The 16,694-nt window shown below is 40.7% G+C and overlaps 1 protein-coding gene and 1 long non-coding RNA gene across 2 annotated transcripts in view; one reads left to right on the forward strand and one right to left on the reverse strand.

Moving 5' to 3' along the window:
- TAF3 (TATA-box binding protein associated factor 3) overlaps window positions 1–16,694 on the forward strand; it is a 116,092-nt gene that overhangs the window by 32,519 nt on the left and 66,879 nt on the right. The gene's annotated exons all lie outside the window — the stretch shown is intronic.
- LOC148054489 (uncharacterized) lies at window positions 10,632–14,976 on the reverse strand. The gene is made up of 2 exons (XR_015706915.1): window positions 14,752–14,976; window positions 10,632–10,967 (listed from the first exon to the last, which is right to left on the reverse strand). It is a non-coding gene; the product is annotated as an uncharacterized LOC148054489 (long non-coding RNA).

Raw genomic sequence — 16,694 nt, forward strand, 5'->3', positions numbered from 1 at the left:
GAAAGTGTTTAATGTTCTCCATGTAATTAAATTCAGTTCCCTGTATAATTAGCAATGGAGCCTTATTCTTTGTGCCACTGCTGTGGATAGTATTATTTTTGTCTCTATTTGCCTTCAGTCAATGCAAAATACTGTTGCCTATCAAAACGTAGAAAGTTTTATTGCTATCTCTCAAAGCTAAGCAATATTTAAAGGTGGAAATATAAAACTGTATAGTTAGTTTCATTTAGTTGCTCAGAGTAAATAGGAAACCTTTAAAATTCCTGCTCATGGCTTGGGAAATAGCAGAGTTAATGCGCCATAATAATTTTACCTTTGTATCTGAATGTGTATTATAATATTTTTGGATTGTCGGTACTTGCAGGTTGTTAAAAATATATGCAAACCTGTAATATTTAATTATGTGGGAAACCTATTGATTTTATTTGGCAGATTTTTTTATTTCCCTCTTTAATTTGTTTTCCTGTGTATCTTTGCAAGAAGTTGTACTGTATTAATGCTGTTTAGCATATTGAAATATTAATTACAGAGTGATCAGGCATAGTTATTTTTCATTAATTGCAAATGCAAAGTAATTACTGTGACCTAGAAGTAGTTTGCTTGTCCAAATACCTGTAAGCATCCTAATTTTTTTATAATTTATGAAGACCAGCTACAAAACATTGGGTCAGAAAGAAATAATTTTCTGAGGTACTAGAGATCTTAAATCTTACTGCTTACATTACATGAGAACGGTCTGACTGCTTGTACAGAGAAGATATTTGGAAGATGGGAGTCTATTAATATTCTGATATATTTGGCTCGTAAATTGGCAAATACGTACAGAATTAATTACAAAAAACATGTTCTAGTTTTCTTTCAGAACGCGACTCTTTGTCTGTAACTGGTTGAGTTACATGAACAACCTGGAGAAGTTTGCATTAAAGATCGAGGGATACGCTCTGCCGCTGACTGGCAGGATACTCTTACATTCATTTAAAAATCAACCACAAAAGACATCGTCTCCAAAAATCTCTGTTGCCTTAGAAATAGCGAGGAATCTTTTTTTTTTTTTTTTGGTAGTTGAAAATGTTAATTGATTTATCGACAGCTAAATGAGGTCGGGAGGATTGCGAGGAAAGGAGCACCAAAGAGTTTGAAACGAAAGCATGTGATAGGGATCCGTACGCCTCTTCACTTCTAGGGCTTCCAGGAGAAATCGTGGGGTCGGGGCCTGATCCTGCTGCGGACCTGGTTCCTTCGTGGTCCGTAGGGTCTCTAGGAACAGAGGGCTCTGCAGGATCTGGCCGCGGGCTGCCCGGCTGCAGGCAGCAGGACTCGTGTCTCAAGGCCAATGCCGCTGTCTAAAGTCGCCGCTAGGATTGCAGCTGGAAACAGCAACTTGAAATAACAAAGGCAAAAGTTGGTTGCGTTGCTTTTTGTCAGTGCAGTGCAATGCAACTGGCTTTTACTTTCACAGAGAGAGGCGATTGCCTCCGAAAAGAAAAAAAAAGCATACTCGGTAATACTGTTGTGCAGCGAATTGTAACGATCTGGCATTACATATTTTCTAAGGGGACTAATACTGTGCCCAAGCAGACTCTAATTAAATGTACGGTTTTGTTCTTTAAAGCTTTCTTTCATATCGTTTCCTATTTATTAGTGTCTCCTTACATCTGCTTGGTAGGCTAATATTCAAGCAAATTCTTGTTTCGTCTGAAACATTAATACTGATGTACTGCTCCTGTATCATCTCTGTAGCTGTTATCTGTTGTATGTTTTCCCCATGAGAGGCTATCGCAGGTTTTTAGTCCAGACTGTTTGTATTTGACAAGGTCAAGATAAGTTTTATCTCTCTAGATAAGTCAAGTGCATTAGGATCAATACAGTTACAGTAAAATACATTGGCAATATTTATTGCCAAGATCCTAATGAATTTTTAAAGCTTGTAAGACTCTGTCAGTGTAGTGTGGATGTCCTAAATCGTTGTTTGTAACGGAGCCTATGCAATTATAGAGTTAGGTACTTTCTAAAAATAAAAAACGTACAACTTTATGTTTTTTAACAGAGATGGAGCTTTATGTTCCTCCTCCCCCAAATCCTAACAGATTCTTAAGACGCAATCGAAATAAGTGTTTACTTTCTGTTCACTTGGGTGTCTGTATAGGGATTTAGGAGGCTTATCCCCAAGTTACCTGTTATGATTACAAAGTTGCTCTATTTTTAGCACTCTAATAGTTTTTTGGAATTTTACCTTCCATTTTTTATTGACAAGATAATTGTCTTTGTTTTGGCTTTGACAGAGTGGCTTAGGCCAGTTTCATTTGTGATATAAATTTCCCTAGGTACATATTTATGCAGTTAAATCAATAAGTATTTCATAATCTCTCTAAATACTTATGTAACTTAATAATTCCAGCCATTATGATGCATCCACTTAAATATGTATTTTATGTAGGGGCATTTAAAAATGCAAATTATAGGGATTATTTTCCTTCAGGCTTTGTATTTTTCTGCTGCATCAGATAGAGAATAAGAAAATTAACCCACAAAAAATCCTACTAAAGTAATACTGAAGATCTGACTTATATCCGGTAAAGATAATTTGTTGATAAGACTGCATGGCTCGCTCAAACTCATTTTGCTTTCTCTGTTTTCTGTAGTTGATCTTTTAAACCACGCGATGCAGCCATGGTAGCATGAGGACTAAGTTAAGGAGAAAGTTTCCACCTTTGCCCCAGTCACCTACTTGTGGGTCTTCTAGTAATGCCCCGTTGTCATTTTTTGTAGGTGTGTTTTCTACCTCTCCTGGCTCCAGAGCACCCAAAGATTGCTTCTGCGTATTCTTAATACTTCGAAATTCAAAATCAGGATTGATAATACTGTGTTCGGAAGCTGCTGCGTAGCTTCTCTTCGTCTTTACTATGGAGGTTTGATACCTGACACTTTTAATTTAATTTAATTAGGGAGGCAGAACCCCATCTTCGTGTTCATTAAGGGGATTATTCATCAAAGTTATTGCTTCCTTGATGGAGAATAACAATATCACTCGCAATAGCTGATGTTGCTCTCATAATTACATTACTTTCTACTATTTTTCTCTCCAGGGCTTTGTACTTAGTCTCTTTATTTGAAAATTTTAAATTGAGGGAAGCATAAACTTCTGGTATAGCAAATTCACGAGGGCCACATTTATTTTAGTCTAGTAGCTTTATGTCATGTAAGTGCTTCGTTGAATTTTTTTTTTCCTGCTTTTTATTGGTTCTCTGCGCTGTCTTTAAATATTTGTGTTTCTTTCAAGCTTAGCTGCACTTCAGCTCGGGGCCTGAGGTTTCTGGCTGCCTGTTTGCTGATGTAGCTGAACTCCACCGCGCTGAAATCCTGCAGAGATCGCTGTAGTAAGGAAGCCTCTGCGGAGCAGGGAGTCACTGTGGGGTTTGCTGGCACAGAGTCGAAATCTAATGTAAAATTAATAAGGGGGGGGGAGAGCAGACTGTTTGCAAAAGTTATCTTTTGTAACACAGCCCTAATCAAATATTCAGAAAATGACAGCTTTAAAAATAGAACAGTTGTCCTTTTAAAACATGAGTAGTTTGGTTAATTTACCCCCAAGTATCCGGTGTCTGTGACGCAGAAAAACCCATATCTACTAAGGGGGGGGAAAGAACATTGCAGAAAAGGTGACAAGTTTTCACCTCTTTCCTCAGAGAACATTTTAATTCCGCTTTAATCAGGCTGCCAATAAAGGAGTACTTGGCTTTCAAGGGGAAACAAATCAAAATATGCATTTATCAGTCACGAGGCAGAATTCAATCGCTCACAACTGATGAACTCCAAAAGGAATGAAACTAGTACTATCACACTGCCTTGGTGGTTTGCTTTGTACTATCAAAGAGCTGGTACTATCTTTTTCTGCCACATCCACTGTTTGTCTGTCATCCCTAATTATGGCCTTTCAAAAGAAACGCTTCATAATTGCTGTTAATAGTTAAAATAAAAAAATTTCGCATCTAGATAACTAAACTAGTGTTCTGCTGTGTGCAGATTTGTACGTTCTGCAGCTGCCAAAATAACTAAAAAAAAAATTAGCCAGAGATGAGGAAAGAGAAAGAGGTTGCAAAGTGGTACCGTCAGTGTTATCATACAGGGCTCCTGCGAGGGCATGTCACAGGCCTGTCTTACTAAAATAAAACTTTATTTTCCGCTAGGAGAGGAGACTTTGGGTTCACGTTGCACTGCACAGGTGGGCTCTCATTTCAGACTCCTCTCTGCCGCTCCAGTTAAGAAAGAAGAGACTGAAGTGGAAAGAAGTGGGGTTTTTTTTGTATTGAAGCAAAGTTGGATGCTGTTTCACGTATGGGTGTTTCTAGGTTGTGGCAATTGGTTGCTCTGGGTTTTCTGCCTGTTTAGCACGAGGCGAACACATTGCTCACTTTATTGATATTAAACAGAGTCGTCCTGATGGTTACAGTAGTTAGGCTACAGCATTATACACAAAGCTGAATCTTTCTGGTGAGAGAAACTGCATTCTTTGGGCTTATCTTGCTCCCTGCGCTGGAATTTACATGCGTAACTACCAGTGCATCAAGATGAGTTTTTCGCCTTTGTGTGGTTTGCATCTCAATGAGGGTGGAGAGGTGCAGTCTGTTTAGCTTTCCTTCTCCCTGCCCTGAAAAATGGTTAAAACTCACCTCATACTTTATTTATGCTTTGTTCCATCCGACTTCTCTTCTGCTAGTAAGGATTTATGAGGCCAGAAAGCAAGAGCCAAACTGCTCTTCTGTTTCGTTTTCTCCATTTCTCGTCCTTGTTTGCTTTCTTTTTTGCTCCCGGTGCAGAACGCGCTTTCCCCTGCCTGACTGCCTGCCCCTCTGGGGCAAGGCCCGGGCAGATCCCGGGGTGCTGGGCTCCCAAACACAGCACCATGCCCTGTTCAAACCCACGCCTCCACTCCGGGGTCCCGGGATCGCATCCTGAAACTGGTTGTGCAAAATACCAGCTTTGGCGTGAGTTTGATGTGCAAAAACACCAGGATCTGACCTCTTGTCTCTCCTTTTCCCCTTCCTGTGCTTCCACAGTATCTCACTTGTCTTGCCCGGGTCTGGGGAGCTTTCTGCTCTCCTCCATCCCACTGAGCTCCATCCTCTCTTCAGATCTCACCTCCTGACCTCTTTTTTTTTCCCCGGGAGTAGATGAGACAAGGGAGGTACGTTGTCATGTGGATGGTATATACAAATAAACGGCATTGTATTTTTTTCTCTTTTATGGTTGATTTTAATCTTGTGCTTCAAAAGCATGCTAGTAGTGGTTGCAGTTAAAAGAAATATAAAGTAGGATTATTAAAGCGCCTGTTTGGGTCACGCGTTTGTGAAAACGAATGTGTTGATGTTGCTTGAATAGCTAGGAGAACTTGTGATACTCTAAAATTAAAAAGCGGGGAGAAACAAGGTAGAAATGTGATGGTGGGGGAGAAACTTTTGTCTCTTCTTCTGTTTGAGCGTTGTAGCGTAGTGGTAGCAAAGGGGTTTGTGTGCTCAGCTATTCATTTCAGGACTGCTTACATTTAATTGACATGAAACTGAGTGTGCTTCATTTGAAAGGTATGTTGCACAGCTTCGGAAAATGAAGTTTAGGAAAATCAAGTAGAACCGTAAATAATAGTAAGTTTATAAAAATACTCTTATGCCTGCAGATAAATAATTTAGGATTATAACCTGCCGTTGCTTAAATAAACAATTGACTTTACAGACAGTACAGAAACCAAAAGTTTTCAAAATAACCTTAATTTTTAAAGGAGAGCTAAAGGAGACTCGTAAAGCTTTGCATGGAGCTTCTTACATTTCATGAATGCATTTGCATTCGTGCTTTTGTCACATAGACCTTCGCAGACTTCGTGCTTTCATACATGTCGCTTGAATTCTTGCCCCTGTTGCCCAATTTACTGATGATTTACTGCACTCAAGAAATATTTATATATTCATTCTGGGAAAACATGGAAACATTACTTCTCTGTTAGGTAGTTTTGCTCAAGAAGTAACCTGCTGAAGGTGGTAGTGTATTATGTGTCTGAAGCATTGAATTATTGTATATACAGGCTACTAGTCTTAAATTAAACTGTTTGTACTGCTAGGTGTGAATATAAGATAGTTCTGTGTTTTCCAGAGAGCTGATGATTAGAAAAATGCCACATTATTAGACAGCACTAAGGAAGGTATGTCACATGAAGCCTGGAGGAGGAGGAGGGGGACTACTGGGTAAAGGATGAGTCAGAAGCTGACAAAGTTCTTCAGAATTTGGTAATTACGAGAAGTGAAAATAGGCGTCAGCAGGAGCTGGAATGACAAGGATCTCTAACTTCTTTTAAGAATGCAGAAATCCAGGTGCTGTAATGCTGGGTCTGTATCCTGATAGAGGCTTTGGTTTGTTATCCCGTGTGTGACAGGTAAATTCCAAGGGTATCACAGAAAAGTATGAAATGTCCTTTGGAGGACAACTAGAACATCCTACCCCCCAAAATAAAAATTTTCCCTTAGCTTTCCCTGCAAGGCTTGTGTGCTGAATCATAAGGACTTAGAATAGACTTTTTTAGTAGAGCTGTGGCTAGTCTTATTAAATGTGTCAAATTATTTCCAAGTTTTTCACGAATTTTGGAGTTTTTTGGCGATACATTTCCTGAATCTAGTGGTACGCTTTTGGGGGGGGGGGGGGAAAGATGAATTTTATATTTTTGTCTGTGGGAATTAAATGCCTAATTTATCTTTACCTCCTCTGTACTTCTACCTATACTGCTCTTTTTTTTTTTTTCCCTTTTTATTTTCATTTTTCTTTCAAGTAAGCGTGTAAGATGACTGGATACTTGTGTCACAACTTTGGCCACTGAGTTCTGCCCTTGTGGGTCTAATTAGCTGCCCTGTTATATTGCCATATTATGTTGTTTGGCATGTAACAGCCACCTATTATTATTTTTTTTTCCTGACCCTCCTATGAAGGGAAACCACCATGATTGAAGGGGCCTCTGATTTTGTAGCCCTTTCGCTGGATGTGTTTGTGTATGTTACTTCAGTATTCTCGGGCAATTTTTATTATGCTTCTCATGGCCAAATCTTGTTCTCAATAAGATCAGTGGGAAATGTCCCCCTTATTTCTTTGGGGGCAGATTTTGCTACTGTGCATTTATAACTTCAAAGAGAGCAATAAATAGCTGGTCCCCATCATTGGAGTGAAACACACTTGAGTGAAAGGTCAGAAAGAGGTGGCAATGCTAAGAAATGTCTCTAAATGTCAAAATCAATTAAAATATTACTTTATTTAAATTACCGATTTCATGGCATTATTCTAATTCGTGGAGCCTTTTAAAGCCATGAGTTCCATTTGGAAATATTAACAGTAAAAAGCATTTGGGTGCCTGAAAGCTGTGGGTTTGGGCGTTTTTATTACTATTTTTTTTAGGAGATGAGTAAGTTGGAGTCCTTCTAGTTTATGAAAGCATAGACAGAAGATGTAAGACACAGGAATATGAAGGAGAGATTAATGCAAGACCCTTTCCTGGCTGCTTTTTAATCTGCTGCAATTACTGTTTATTCTTAACCCTGTAAGTAAATGAAGTTGGAAACTCAGCTATCCCTTACCAAAAAAAAAAAAATCGGTGCATTGGGTTTCAGAGAAAGACGCCACCGCCATCGCCTGCAGTGTGGTGGTAACCTAAGGGTCAGGCGAACTTGAACTGCAGCATTAGGTCTGTCGTTACGTCTATCAAGCTTTTCCTGCGAACCGGCGCTCCCTGCGCCGCTGACTCGGGCTCGCACGCCGCTGCCGCCGCAACGTTTTCAAAGCAGCTCCTTCCTGGTGCCTTTGGCACGACAGAGAGGAGAAATACATGTCATCCACTGGTTTCGCCGCCTCCGGTCGGAAGGAGCTTTTACCTTCCCGTTTCACTCGCTGCTGAGAACTTCGCCTGAGCTATTGTGATGGGAAGTAATGCTATTTAAAGAGAAATATGTTTTGGCATGCCATGTTTATCTTACGATAGGACTTGTTAAGTGTCTGATGTGTAGCTTGTTTTTACCATGGACGTGCTACAGTTGACTAAAAAACTCGAGGCAACATTTAGCGTTTTATTTGATCCAGCACACACATTTTTGATGCTCACTTAATGTTCAAATTGGTAGCAGCAAAGTCCAGCTTTCCATAAGTAACTACTAGCTCTTAGCCTCATTTTTCAGATTGTGGTGTTCCATACTGCTTTAAAATATGGTCTAATCTTTGTACGAATGGCTCCGTCATAAGCATTCATGCACTAAACACATGCTTGGTTGAAAAGGTAGTTTAAAAATTTAGGTGGTAGCTGACCTGGAGGACAGACAAATGGCCTTTTTAAGAATTTTCCCCAGTATTGCTATTTGGGTTTACTTAAAACTTAGTACTTTCCAAATTAGACAAGATGACCAATGAAAAATAAAAGCTTTGTGAACTAGTAGCTTCTGGTTTTGAGTACTGCAAACCCAAGGAGCCATTTACCCTTTGGATTTCACAGCTGTGATGATGCACAAGATGATTCAACCAGACTGAACCTCCACTCAGTTTAATGTATTCATTGGTTTCTTTTTTTAAGCCAGAGGAATCATTAAAACATTTATTTCAACCTTCAGTATAACAGGCAGTAGATTTCTCATTGGCTTGCTTTGTATCGAGTCCAGGACGTTTGGAATTTTAAATCTTATTTTCCCCTCCAATATTGCCTGTGTGCACCTCTTGCAGCAGGCAAATGCTTTCACTGGCAGGGCAAGCTAAGGAGCACTTACTGATAAGGAAAAGTGACAATGAACTTCAAAAGAAACAAAACAAAACAAAACCCTAAAACACAGTGTGTGAAAGCTTGACCTCTGCTAACTTGACCCTCTGTTTCAGGGCATTTTGTTTGTATTGGATGCAAAGGGGTGGCTGTGGGTCTGCAGCCACACAGCAAGGGAGCACAACACCCTATAACTGAAAACTCCTCAGTGATTAAATCTTGATTATTGGAATACTTGATTATTGGAATATCTCGATTATAGTCTTGATTATTTTGTTCCTCTTGATTATTTTGTTCCTCCTGATTTTTGAAACTTCTGGATGTGCTTAAAGCACATTACATTCATAACTATAAGAACTAGAAAGTGTTTGCAGTGAAAGCCAGAATCGCTCATGCAGTCTTCTGGACCTGCACATGAAGTCCAGAGAGAAATGCAAAATACCTCTTTAAAAAAAAAAAAAAAAAAAAAAAGTAGAATTTGGAAACCTGCTAATATGCTTTTTTCCCCCCTCTCTTATTTCCCTTAGCTTCTTGGATTAGCAAATATAGTTGGGAGAACTATATACGGTTTGTATTTTTAATATTCTTCCAGACCCGTTCATGCCCTTCCAGGGATTTCTCAGGAGTACCAAGGGGACCTCCCTGCATGGACAAAGCATTTAGTTACTTTTGGAAAAATTTCTCATTCCTGACAGCTGGAGCAGGAGCAAGACACGGGGCTTTCTGGCTCTTGCTGCCTTTTTGCTTGGCAGAGTGGGGAAGGACCAAGGAGGAGGGGGAGAGGGAGGACCTGGAGGGTGGTGGAAGCGGAGGACGGAGATGCAAGATGTCCTTAGGGCTGTAGGGAGGTGTTTGGATCTCAGCACCGCTCTGGTCAGCTCTCCTTGTGTGTGAACGTTTTATGCAACAGTTTGTTTAAACAAAAAGAAGAGAAACGTTTTTGTAAAATGGCAGAAGAGGTAGCATGGTGTAGCAGGAGATCGTAATAGAAATGGTCTTTTAAGTGTAGTAGATAAAGGAAGCGTTGGGGGTGCAGGTAGCCTAATCTGCTAGAGATCTCGGTGAAATGCCAGCTGTGTTTGGTTCTGTGTTTGTGTGTATATTCCCTGCATTGTTAGATGCTTCTGTGTCTGAAGGAGTGCTAGCTGCTGCAGGAGCTTTAGAGAGGTATGAAAAACATTCCTTCTAAAAATACTGGGAAGCTCCCTCCACCCCCATTGTTTATTGGAAACTTTTCCCCCCTCTTAAGATATTTGATTATGGTGTAATGCAGCTAATTTAAGCATCTGTTTATCACCGCCTGGCTAGACTGAATGTGAAATTTCAATTGAATTACCTCCCAAGAGAGCTTTGAGCTCTGAGGGTAAAACAAATCATTTTCTCTCCATTCCCCTGGGATTGTCAATAAAAAGAATTCATCTAAATAGTTTACATGCGTTTTGAAATGTTGCATCTACTAGACTTGGTTTTGTTGTTAGTGGAAAATTGCCAGTGTGAGTAGAATATCGGCTTTAACTCGGCTATGGCAGTGTTGTAACATGGTAGTACAGTGTCTGGAAAGGCTACAGCTATGAAAGCATCTGCGGCTAAGTAATTCATATTTGATCAATAAACGTGCATGGTTTATTTTAGAACAGAAGATAGCGTATAAACCTTAGCTCACTAAAACCTCAGACCGAAGCTGCCACCAGCCCAGTAGCTTCTCCAGCTCTTCCAGCTGGCGTATGTTACAACAAAGCAAATTATTGCTGTGAGCTGCTGGTGGGACACGGTGAGCCCCTCACGAACACCGCAGCTTTGTCTGCTCCTAAATATTTGTGTGCGCACGTTATTAAAAATATTTCCGCTTCCACAAGAAACAGTAGATTTTCTCGTTTATTTATCATCATGTCAACAAAAATCTGGGAGGGGGCAGAGTACAGGTTTTTCTTGCTTTGCAAAAAAACTAGTTACCAGGTTTACATCTTCTTTGTTATTTTGGTAGTGCGAAGAGAGGAGATTTTCCTTCTTTGTCTCACTTAGATTTGAAGTGAAATCTGCTGCCATCCGCATGCAGAAGACCTGCAGATCTGATCTGTAGTTGCTTTTACAGTGGACTGGGCTGCTCTGCTGCAGGGCAGGTGCTGGGACGTGTGGCCGTGAGCTGCAGGCAGCAATCCACGTGCTGGGGATGCCCCGGTGTCTCCCTGCTGCTCTCCTGGAAGGACAAGCAAGTTTTCCTCCAGCTGAGTTTACTGACTGGGAAAGAGCTCTAGACTGTCTCGACGTAAATAACTGTGGGCTACATTTCCAGATGCAAGCAATGACAAAAAGATCAGGCTTCCTTATGGGAATATCCACACTAACCTTTGTGCCCATCACTGGGCTCTCACCAGTGCAACACCACTGTGCCCTTCAGCTCAGATCTTCTGGCTTACTTGGAGCTGCAGTATAAAGGCTGAGAGTAATTTCATTCAAGCAGGAAAACTAAAATCCCAAGAGTAATCAAACTGGAAGGTGTCATGACAGCGTGAATGCTTGTACCCCAGCTATTGTACCCCAAACCAGCGTGCAGGTAACCTAGAGAGTGAGCAAACCAAAGGGAGGTGGACAGCAGAATTTGTTTTGCCGACAGCTCTCCTCTTGCCAGCAGCAATTCCAGCTGAGAGTTAGAAGAAGGTCTCGCGGTAGCGAGATGCTTCATCAGCAAACACCTTTATACCAGTTTGCCTTTTATGATGTGGCTAGTTAAAATTTGCTCTTGTACAGGTATTCAGGCAGTGAAGAAAAACTTCTTTAAACATCTTCTAGCAGTGATAGCAGTAAGAAGATCGGAGGTACCCGTGCAGAGCAAATGCCTGTTGATTATTTTAGAGTGGAGACATGTTCAGACCTGCAGGAGCTAGCCCAGGTTAGCAGCTAAACTTGTGTCATTGCCCTTTTACTCCTTGTCTCCTGTCCTGGTTCTGTTTTTATTGATTATAAAAATCATCTCATTATGTTAACTGGGATAATTTTAGATGACATAGCAGTTGGGATGACAATCAAAAATCAGAGTCCAAAAACTGCACAAACTTTTAAATAAAATAGATGACAGCTTGAAAGCTTAAAGAAATTTTAGAGTACGCTTGTTCAGCAGTTTGGTTTTTCTGCAGTCATTCTGATGGCTGGTCATGTGTAATGGCAAAGCCTAAAGAAGTTGAATTCCACATATGTGGCTAGCGTATTTTCCTAAGAGCTCTAACCAGCAGTAGTTCCTACAGTCATCACAGGGAGGGTTTGAAGAAAGGGACACAATATTGCTTGTTTACGTATCGATATTTTCTTTATTATGAGGGATGGACTGTTTAAAGTACTTGTTTGCAGAAGCAACAGAAGTTATTCACAGATTGCAATGGTCTAGGAATGATTACTTCTAAATGTAAATTTAAATTATAGCAACATTCATCCTTAGCAGCAAAGGCATAATCATGGTAAAGATCATTCTGGATTTTTATTCCAAAATGGTAGTAGACCAGAAGTCTGCGGGTACGTTGGAGCTTTGGCACGTGTTGTGAGATGCTAATAGTCTGTATTTCCTTTCTGGCTCTAAATACGGAACTCTTTTGACAGTTTAAGTATACTTTAAAACGATTAATCCTGACAGGGTTGATAGTAACCTAAGAAAAATTTTTTTAAACCCCAAAACTGCAGTTTATCTTAATGAGTAGCTCACACTGTCAACAGCAAAGCCCTGTTACTGTGTGTAATAGGGTTTAGAGACTATCACGATGAGAAAGGACAGGTCTTGTAATTTTAAAGTACATGAGAAGTAAGAGACAGCCCCTTCTCTGCAGCCATCCGTAGTCCTCCAGTGTGCCCCAAGCCCCAGGTGCTTCACCTGTGCCTCTCTCCCCTTTCTTGCAAAACAATCTTAAGAAGAAATTTATTTTTGAGATCCTTGAACTGAAATGGTCTTCTTTTAGGAAAGGTGTGCGAAGATACCAGCTACTTAAGATAAAATAGATACAAGTGTTTGTGTAATGTTAAAAGCAAGCACCCACATGAGAATAATCTTGGAGTGTTTCCAAATACAAATCAGTCCTGTGTCACAAAAAGTCAGAAGTCTCCCTTGAATGAAGATCATTACCCTCAGGGTGCTTCTTGGTCACTCTTTAAAATTCTTATAAAAACAAAGAAATTAATTATCCAGTATAAAAATGGGGCATACGTCTCCTGGCAAACATTCAATTAACTTTTTAGTGCTTGCTACTTAACGTTGTGTTTGACCAGTCGAGCATTGAGAACGACTTTCCTTTGAAAGGGAGCTGGGGTGGAACGTGGCATTGCGCTGGAGCTTTGCTCCGGCGGCCAGTTGCGGCTGGTCATCAACATTTTTCCCATGATCGTTGAGTGTGGAGCTAGTTATATTTTACTTATGCATGTGAGATGTAGTTTGCTTTGGGACAGGTTTTTTTGTAGGCTGGATGATGTTTTATTGAGAATATAATTTAGCTAGTTTTGCAATCGTAGACTGGATTGCAGTGGTTGAGCATGAACTACCAATTAAAAGCAACTGTATAATACTTCTAACTCCCATGACTAATGGGCTGAAAATATGGAGCTCTTTGACCTGGATCGAATCCAAGCTAAAGATGAATTATGCCACATAGATCACATTTTCTACTGTTAAAATGGCAAATGGTGCAAATGTAAACCCCAAAATTTAAGAAATACTGACTTCCAAGGGATGAGCTGATGTGATGAGAGATATATTTTCAGAGTAATGCATGAGCAATACTTGAATAAATTTTCTTTTTAGAACTTTTACCTATTTCTGTGCACATCGATATCATTATAATCTCCTTTCACCATTAATCTCCTGCTGCTTTGCTAACAAGTGACTGTGTACTGAAATAATTGGAAGGGAAAGGTTCCCTGGGTTTTTTTTTATTGAGTGCCCCGTGTCCTTTAGATTGGCAGTATAAATCTTATTGTTACAAGACATATCTTTTTTTTTAAGTGCATCCTGTATGTAGAGATTCTCAAATTGATCTTTGATTGTTGTGTATTATTTATATGGGTTTTTTTCCTCAAAAGGATTGCTAAAATTGGTGAATTTGGTGTTAAATCTGGTAATCTAAATAGCCAAGTTTTGTTGTTCTTGTAGCAGAGCAAAATTAAATATCTATGGGTTAAACTTAAGGCTGCTCGGACTGCTAAAAGCTGTATAAATATGCAAGGCGCCGGAGCTTATGTGAAGGAAAGTGCTCTGCTCGTCAAACGAGGGAGTGATTACGTGGCAGGGCAGTAGGAGTTCTCTTGGAAACAGGGGAAATTATCAGCGTACCAGGACAGAATGCAAAGGTCGATCTGCTGAATACAAATAAAGTATTGAGCACCAGGTTCTGCCTCATGGAGCTGGCGCTTTTGGAACCGCTGTGATAAATGCACTGATAAATTCGAGGGAATGAGTGCTATTGCAAAAGCCTGATGAAGGCTAGAAAGTGTCCAGCTAGTAGGAATTGCATTGCTTGGTCAGGCACAATGAAATTAAATAGAATTTGCTTTAGTGAAATTGCATCAAGGATGATTAAAGGTGCTGCTGGGAGAAGGTGGTGATCACCTTTCACTGAAGCCACTTCAGTGACTCTGTCGCTTACTCCTTACGTCTGTTTTGTTTTTTCTCCTTTGCTCGTTTCCTCTAACTCCAAGGCTCCTCTCCCTCTCCTGTTCCCTTCCACCGTCACGTCGTGCCCCTGCTCCGAGCCTGGAGGTAACACCAGGGCTTCTTCAAAGAACAGGGAGCTCGTCAGAAGCCTCTTGTCAGCACCATTCCTTGGGACCGTGAGAGTTTGCCCAAATACACCAGGTCCTGCACGTCCCCCTAACCAATATGCAGTGTTCTCCGTTCCCTTGTTCTTTGGTAGTTGCGGTTTGGGTCAAGATTTGGCCTTTTAGCTGCGCTGTCAACAGCTCCAAAAAGCTGATCCGCGTAACGCGGCGCCGCGTTTCGTTCTTACCTAGGTGAGACAGAGACGTGCGGGTCGGAGCTGCTCTCTGCTCCATCCCCAGCTCGGCTGTTCGGATCTGCCGTTGGGATTCCAGTCTGTAGCTCATTTCCAGCTAAGTCACCAAGCAGTCTCTGATCCCTAGCTGCTCTGGTGTGGCATCACGGGCTTCTCGCCTCTGTGGCTAAACTCCTCTTTGTTTTCTTGATGCAGAAGTCTGCAGAAAAGACCGAGTCAACCTCCTGTTGGTTTTGCTTTAATATTTTTGCATTTTGGATGACTTTTTAGGGACCTTTGGCCTCATGGGTGTTGAACAATGAACTGTAACAAGATTCACATCTTTCCAGTTGTTTTGCTTTCTTAAAATGTGACGGCAGAGCAATGCCTGGCAGCTGCGGGCAGGACCGAGGCCTCGCTGTGCTCCACTGCGTTTGCAGGGGAGCTGTGATACCATGAATGTGAAGTTTGAATGACGTGAACTGGGTTTTACCCCAGATGGGCTGACAGTGTAACTAGTCTCTTCAGGTAAAACGAAACACATATGCACACAGAAATACACACACACATGTATATAACCACGTGTAACATCCATGTGTTACCGAGATGAGACAGTATCTCATGACTTTTTTATTTCCATTTGATATTTAAATGATCCTCTGGCAATGGGACCAGAGTTGCATACTCTAAGTAAAAAGAGACATCTTCAAATTCATGTAAGAAAACCTTGGCACTGTAAGTGGAGCCTATTTCCTCAGTGTATATATTTTCTTGAACAGTTTGACATTTTACCTCTTCTGCTGCTGGTTAATACTAGACTGAGAAGTGTAAGGAATATTTTTCATTATTACAGTTGTTGGAGCAGTGCATGTGCAGAGCTATATTCGGTCATTTATTACCTCTTCATTTTTGTAACAATTGTAGCATGAACTAATTATTTTCTCAGCTTGAGAAGTATTGGAGTTGCGTTTGATAACTGTTTATTTTACAGACCCTTTTTTGAAGGAGTGACCTAAGCTCGGATGTGGGGTCCTCTGCTCCGCTCCCTTCAAAGGCACGGGGACGATCAGGGGCTTTGCCAGGGGGGAAGAAGTTGGGCAGTAGATTGGTGCACCGCCTTCGTCCACGTATGAATATCCAGGTGAAAAGTTAATGCTGCCACTAACGGGATTATCTTCTGCTCCGTGCTGGCACATCCCTTGTATTGCCCAGACAACAGCAGAGGTAGCCAAATGGAGCCGCGCGGCTCGGAGGAGGTGGGGAGAGAGAGAGAAGCAGAGGTGTTTCAGCAAAGAAATCAGCACGCTGTTAGGTTTAAACTGTTTCTCTTTGCTTATCTTGGGAATCAGAGCCACCGAAATGCTATCTTCTCTCTGCCATTGACTCCTTTCCAGAGGATTTGCTTTTGGCCAGTACGAAGGAACCTCAAATACACTGCAGAGCTCAAAACTTGCACCAAAATGAAGCCATATTAATAATAATAATAATAATGAGTTACAGTTTCCTACAGATTTAAATGGGCTCAGTAAATGTGACACCACGTTTAGCTTCTGAGGTGATAATGCATCAGATTACACTGTGCGGTTGTTTTTCGTGGCATGTCAGTAAAATGGAAACTAATATTCTACATTGGCATTTCAGAAGATGTTTCTTCAGAGGGTTAAGCTTTCAGTGAGGATTTAAAGACTGTTAGTGTAAATGTGACCGTTCTGTGTATTTTTCAATTCAGGCAGCCTACTTCTATTATAGAGAAAATGTTAACAACTTAATATTTTGGTTTAGAGTTATAGATGGTAGAGTTTTAGAACATAAATAGATGCTCTGTATGGCAAAAAACTTTGAAATAGCACTTGAAAGAGTTCATCAGCTTCGTATTTCCATAACTTCATTAGTTCCCTAACTTACTTAGTGCTCAAGCAGCGTTTGCTGGGTGCTTTGTATGCGCACAAAGGGGCAGT

Source organism: Nipponia nippon, unplaced genomic scaffold (genome assembly GCF_047370975.1).
Source record: "Nipponia nippon isolate SJK-2023a ecotype South Korea unplaced genomic scaffold, ASM4737097v1 scaffold_3, whole genome shotgun sequence".
In the NCBI taxonomy this organism is placed as follows: Eukaryota; Metazoa; Chordata; class Aves; order Pelecaniformes; family Threskiornithidae; genus Nipponia; species Nipponia nippon.